Here is a 7,103-nt window from a genome sequence, read left to right on the forward strand (position 1 = left end):
GTGTTAGGCTAGAATCGGTGCTGAGGAAGGACACCCAACTCTAGAGAGACTCTGGGCAGTGGGGCATTGGAGTTTCACAGTGGTGGGAGGTAGCATGGGTCCAAATGGAGGGCAGGCAAGCAGAGAAGGGAAATGCCTGAACTCACCCAGCAGGTCCCTGGCCACGCCAGGAATAGAACCAAGAATTCCTGAGTTCCAGTGTAGCGCCCTCGCCACTAACCACACATGGGCCACTGGAAGGGGCACTAGGCTGTGAGTCAGAAGACCTGGGTTAGCATCATCATTTGTATTACGGTAGCGCCTAGTGGCTCTAAGCCAGTTCAGGGCCCCATTGTGCTAGGGGCTGCACAGACACATGGTAAGGGGCAGTCCCTGCCCTGAAAAGGTGCCAAAACAAGACAAAGGGTGGGAGGAAGGCGACATCATCCCCGTTTGACCAATAGGGAACAGAGATATTAAGGCCCAGATGCTCAAAGGTATTTAAGTGCCTGACTCCCACTGGTGTCTAGCAATGAGCATTGGGCCTTAGTGACTTGGCCCCAGGCATACAGAGAGTCTGTGCCAGAGCAGGAATTGAACCCAGCTCTATCTGAATCACAGGCAAATCCCTTAACCAAGAGCCCATCTTTTCTATCTGCTACTTCCCCTCCACACTGAAAAGTCCTTTACTAAACCCAAACCGGACGGAACTTCCTTTGCCAGACTGCTCCATGCCGTAATGTTTCATGAAGAGGAGGAGAGCCGCTTTCCTCTTCATGCCAGGTTTGTGTTAGCATCCAATAGTGCCAGGCCAATTGTGCAGTGCTACATCCTCATTCAGGCCAGTGGCAGGAAACCAAACAAAGAGAGGCTTAGTGTGGGGATAAGCGGTTGCTTTGGAAAGTATTTAAGAGCTGTTTGTCACTTTCATTCTTTGGAAGCCCCCCGATTTCCCTTCTCCTCCCCAACCCCAAATCAGCAGGATACAACACAATGACATTAGGGCAGGCTGAGTTTTCATCAGCCATGGTGCTTTTTTTTTTTTTTTTTTTTAAAGTGTCCATGAAACTATTTGCTCTGATTAAATTGGCCAACAGTCCCTCACTATGGTGCAAACACCGCACAGCAGCAGCCGGGAGGCTGTGAACAATTTTATTGATTCCTAACAGCATTTGCGTATCCAATACAGGGGAAACTAATAATAAATCACACTTTTTAAACACTAATTTGTCTTGCTGGTAAGAATTACTGTGGCCCTGTTTAACAGGCTGGTCTGTGTTTTTCGCCTTGCACAAGAAAATAATATGTAGAAACTGCGTGGGCACTGTGGGACTCCAAATCACCTTATCTACTTACTATACACAAAAGGCCAGGCCTAGCTACATACATGCTGCTGCTCTGACTGAGTTCTAAAGCATAGAACACAGTGAGCACCACGAGAGGGCTCACAACTATTTAAAAGGATACTATCCAATTCCTATACATTACAGAGACCAGGAAGGAAAGGCCATAGAGGTTAAGGGCCTGCCCTCACCCCTACTAAAATGACTAGGAAATGTTGCCATTGGTTGCACTGCAAGTAAAATCAAGGGTCTATATGATGTGCCCAACATGAGAGAGGAATTTGATTCCCATGCCAGGATTAAAACTCCTAAACTTCCTGGCTCCCAGACCTGTGCTCAGGTCACTAGTGCAGGCCTTATGCAGTGCAGAACAGTTTCAGCATTCTGCAGCTTGTCTCTCTCCCACTGCTTCTCTATCATAACTAAGGGACAAATCCTGCCCTTGCCCTTTCGGAGGGTATGGATGGCCCTGGGTAAGACAGAACTGGTGTGGTTCTGCTGGGCAAGAGCAAGCATGAGTTTGTGCAGAAAGTCCCAACTGCCTGTGGTTGTGAAGCACACCTCCACAGAAACGGACTATGAACCACAGCTGCTCAGATGTGCCAGCACATGCTTGAGCTACCACAGCCCTGAAACTGCAGAGGTGACTGCAGAGCAGCTGTGCTGCTACTCCATGGCCTAAGGGCAGATCCTTTTCCCTACCAGCCCACACAGGGAATTCCTTCTTCCAGCCCCTGTACTCAGAGCAGGTGCACAAAAGCCAGCCTGTTGCAGGAGCCTTATCCAGAGCATTTTCATACACAACATTATCCAGTTTCCATGTGCAATCATGGTATTTTCATGTGCAGTTAGTCATATATTATGTACATGCAACTGTCAGGTATTCTGCATGTGTTATTTTTAAAAATGTACAAACTACGCATTGGCAAAGCAGAGAGCTGCTATTTACAGCCACTTAAAGTCAGAAGTGACATGAAGTTACCTGCAGTGGTGGGTGAGGGGACTAATCCAGGAAATGAGTAAGTAGTCCGGTAAGACAGAGGTTCTTTGTACAGATCTTCAAAATGATCTTAAGATGCATCATTTGGAATTCAGTCCATTCCCTCTAGGCCTGGAGGATGAAATAATGTAAATGTGAAATACCCATGTAACTGACCCCAGAAGGGCCACAGGCAGGGGTTGGCCCTAGGACTCTCTTCACTCAAAGCATCAGCTGCTAGTGCTTGGGTTAAAGGATAAAATCCCCTTAGCTGGTGGCAGTAACAGATCCATTAACCTCTTCTGTGGGTTACATTCACAACATCAAAACAGAGAAGGTAGATTAAAAACCTCAAACATTCTTTCTGGAAGGTTGCAACGGAACACTACTTCAGTTCTTAAATTCCAGAATGTTAACATACAAGAAGCAAAAACAAAGAGAAAGCAGGCTGCTCCCTAATGTAAACGGAAGAACCTACTCTTGGCTTACAGGGCCCAGGTTCTTGTCTGGGACTCAAGGTCTATCACCTGGGGAGCAGCAATGTCAGTCCCACCTCCCACCAGTGTGGTGCAGCGAAATATAAAAGCGAGAGAGAAAGATATTCTTTGAAAACAAACTACAGGTTTATTAGGGATCAATAACAAAGTATGGGATATCAGAGGAAAACCAAACAATAATAAACATGCAGATGTGGTTGCTTCCCCGATTGAGCCTGAAGCTCAGGTCCCCAAACGACTCCTCCCTTGGTAACAGCCTAACATAAAAAATTAAAACCCCCAATACTGTACTGCAGTCTGATGACTTCTGGACAGGTTGATGATGGTGAGTGCCTTACTTGCAGCTTGAAATCGTTGGATCCAGGACCTTCAATTGCTGTCCCTGGCTAAGCTCAGTCCAAGGAAGTTGTTCCTGGATAGGTGGTGCTGGAACCTGGACCCACAGATGGAGGATGGATCAGGAACCAGGATACTACAGGTAAGGGGCCAGTAAGATGATGTTGCCGCCGTCTGGATCCGATGAATCTTGGTCTGACGCCCACGCAAACAATACGGCACTTGGCTGCCTTCTGAACGGACAGCAAGAATGTCCGTTTTGCGCAGTCTATTTATAACCTCGGTGGCGCAAAGATTCTGCGGTGGAGCCAGTTAGAACTGGTCACCCCACCGTCAGTTACTGTTCGGACAAAACTGTCCATGAAGATGGGGTACCAATATGGAGTCCCTGCTGTCCTTCATGGAAAACGCCAATTTGAATGTTCACTCCATCTTTGATTTGAATCCCCATAACCTTACGTCAACAACAAATACAGCAAAACATTCAGTAAATCATATGAAACCCTACAGAACCTTAGAGTAAGCAAAACCAAACATGAATTCAAGGGAGATTCCCCCACACTAAGGCAGAGAGGCACTAGTCACCCTACTTTGCTCTAGGCGGGCTCTTTGCAGACTGACTGCACAGTGCATGCACAACAAAACCCACACTGCTTACTTCCCTACACAGCCCCATCCCCTACAATCAGGACCAGGAAACCCCTTACTCCGAAAGTCATAGAATCATAGAATATCAGGGTTGGAAGGGACCCCAGAAGGTCATCTAGTCCAACCCCCTGCTTGAAGCAGGACCAATTCCCAGTTAAATCATCCCAGCCAGGGCTTTCTCAAGCCTGACCTTAAAAACCTCTAAGGAAGGAGATTCTACCACCTCCCTAGGTAACGCATTCCAGTGTTTCACCACCCTCTTAGTGAAAAAGTTTTTCCTAATATCCAATCTAAACCTCCCCCATTGCAACTTGAGACCATTACTCCTCGTTCTGTCATCTGCTACCATTGAGAACAGTCTAGAGCCATCCTCTTTGGAACCCCCTTTCAGGTAGTTGAAAGCAGCTATCAAATCTCCCCTCATTCTTCTCTTCTGCAGACTAAACAATCCCAGCTCCCTCAGCCTCTCCTCATAAGTCATGTGCTCTAGACCCCTAATCATTTTTGTTGCCCTTCGCTGGACTCTCTCCAATTTATCCACATCCTTCTTGTAGTGTGGGGCCCAAAACTGGACACAGTACTCCAGATGAGGCCTCACCAGTGTCGAATAGAGGGGAACGATCACGTCCCTCGATCTGCTCGCTATGCCCCTACTTATACATCCCAAAATGCCATTGGCCTTCTTGGCAACAAGGGCACACTGCTGACTCATATCCAGCTTCTCGTCCACTGTCACCCCTAGGTCCTTTTCCGCAGAACTGCTGCCTAGCCATTCGGTCCCTAGTCTGTAGCGGTGCATTGGATTCTTCCATCCTAAGTGTAGGACTCTGCACTTATCCTTATTGAACCTCATCAGATTTCTTTTGGCCCAAACCTCCAATTTGTCTAGGTCCTTCTGTATCCTATCCCTCCCCTCCAGCGTATCTACCACTCCTCCCAGTTTAGTATCATCCGCAAATTTGCTGAGAGTGCAATCCACACCATCCTCCAGATCATTTATGAAGATATTGAACAAAACCGGCCCCAGGACCGACCCCTGGGGCACTCCACTTGACACTGGCTGCCAACTAGACATGGAGCCATTGATCACTACCCGTTGAGCCCGACAATCTAGCCAGCTTTCTACCCACCTTATAGTGCATTCATCCAGCCCATACTTCCTTAACTTGCTGACAAGAATACTGTGGGAGACCGTGTCAAAAGCTTTGCTAAAGTCAAGAAACAATACATCCACTGCTTTCCCTTCATCCACAGAACCAGTAATCTCATCATAAAAGGCGATTAGATTAGTCAGGCATGACCTTCCCTTGGTGAATCCATGCTGACTGTTCCTGATCACTTTCCTCTCATGTAAGTGCTTCAGGATTGATTCTTTGAGGACCTGCTCCATGATTTTTCCAGGGACTGAGGTGAGGCTGACTGGCCTGTAGTTCCCAGGATCCTCCTTCTTCCCTTTTTTAAAGATTGGCACTACATTAGCCTTTTTCCAGTCATCCGGGACTTCCCCCGTTCGCCACGAGTTTTCAAAGATAATGGCCAAGGGCTCTGCAATCACAGCCGCCAATTCCTTCAGCACTCTCGGATGCAACTCGTCCGGCCCCATGGACTTGTGATAGCTTATGATTTTAAGCACAGTTTTCAATACACCACATGGACCAGCCATCGGGTCAGGGAGACACAAAGACTCTCACTCTATCTACTAGTGTTAATTACCCACCCTCATGTCTTTGTTATTTGTTCCAGGGAGCCATATCTAGTCTGTTCTCTGTGTCTGAGTGCCTTTGGAGTAGGGGATTGCTCACTGGCATTGCACTGGGTACAGGTGGGGGTTCCAGCACAAATGACAGAGCTGTGCAACCCCAGCTGGGATATCAGGTAACAACGACAGCTGTCCAGAGGCAGCTGGCTCTAACTCCTAGGCCACACTTCCACCTTGTACAAATATTGGGGACTGGCGGAGTCGGGACTCCTGGATTCTGTTCGTAGCTCTGCCAAGTCACTTAACCTCAGTGTGCCGGACATTCCCCTTCTGCCTCACCGGGGTGTTGGGAGGGATAATGATTGTTTGTAAAGCACTTTGAGATCTCCCAGCTGAAAGATGCTATTGCAATACAAACTATTAACGGGCTCATCTGCTCTCCTAGGGCCCAAACCTGTAATTCCTCAAGTAGGCACTGCTCCGAGGAGTCGACTCATTCTGCAATGACATTACTTGCATGAGTGTTACCAGACTGGGAACTGTATTTCTGTAGTGTTCAGGGGGCAATACCCTGCCTGATAAAAGCAGCTGATAACAGTGACCTGCAAATCGAAACCATTTGTTTTGCTCCCTTCTTATGTATAAAAAGCCCAAAGTGTTCTCCAGGGGTTCTTTGCTTGCTTATTTTTTTACATTGGGTCATTCCATTCATGTGTTGTCTACCCTGGACTCCTATGGGTAGACTCTATGGAGTGTTTGAAAACTGGTAGCATTGTGACATCACAGATATAAAGAAAGTGAAACCTGGTTAATTGAGAGGAAGACAGTTTTTATCTAGACTGTTTTTGTGAAGCCATTTGACTCAAATGCCTCACATACAGACGGAAGAAAAGAAGCCTCTGTTAAAGATTCAGCACCTCCACCTCTTTGGTTAACAGTGGAGAAAGTGCAAAATAGACACATCTGACACCCCCAAAAAACCCCAGCAGCTAGAGCTGGAAAGACAAGACTCAACATTCCTGATATTTCAATGGTTAAAAAAATAATAATAAAGGTTGAATTTCTTTTGGAATAAAAGAAGAGGTTACTTCTCTGGAACTGGAGGTTCTTTGAGAAGCGTGGTCCCTACTTGTATTCCAAACGCTAGTGCACATACGCGCCATGCGCTCAGAGCTGGAAGTTTTCATTAGCAGTGTCCATTGATCTGCCTGTGGGTCATGCGTTGCCTCGTGCTCCAGGTGAGGTTATAAGAGGCCAGGCAGGGCAATTCTCCTTCAGTCGCCCTCTTACTGCGGAGCAGCCCGGTCTGCAACAGAGGGGGTGGATACTGGAATACAAATAGGGACCACATATCTTGAAGAACCTCCAGTTCCAGGTAAGTAACTTCTTCCTCTTCTTCGAGTGATGGTCCCTATATGTATTCCAAACGGGGTGAGTATCAAGCAATGATCAGTTTGGACGTGGGTGCAAGGACACAAGAGGTATCACCATGTGCAGGATGGCATGACCCACGGCCACATCTTCTGCAGTTGCCTGAGCAATAGCATAATGGGCGGTGAAGGGGCGCCATGTCGCTTCCTGGCATATGTTGCCAGAAGATGTCTGCCAGGGAGGCAGAGGTG

The 7,103-nt window shown here is 47.4% G+C and overlaps 1 protein-coding gene across 2 annotated transcripts in view; it reads right to left on the reverse strand.

The window, feature by feature from the left end:
- The window catches only part of PLCG1 (phospholipase C gamma 1), a 100,577-nt gene extending 96,819 nt beyond the window's left edge, over window positions 1–3,758 (reverse strand). Inside the window, exons 1-2 of one of the 2 annotated variants that reach the window (XM_043527423.1) lie at window positions 3,137–3,758; window positions 2,305–2,433 (exon numbers count right to left, since the gene is read on the reverse strand). The gene's annotated coding sequence lies outside the window, so the exon portion shown is untranslated. The remainder of the gene's footprint in view (window positions 1–2,304; window positions 2,434–3,136) is intronic. The other variant, XM_043527427.1, reaches the window with a different exon arrangement.
- Window positions 3,759–7,103: the final 3,345 nt, after the last annotated feature.

Source organism: Chelonia mydas, chromosome 13, assembly GCF_015237465.2.
Source record: "Chelonia mydas isolate rCheMyd1 chromosome 13, rCheMyd1.pri.v2, whole genome shotgun sequence".
Taxonomy (NCBI): Eukaryota; Metazoa; Chordata; order Testudines; family Cheloniidae; genus Chelonia; species Chelonia mydas.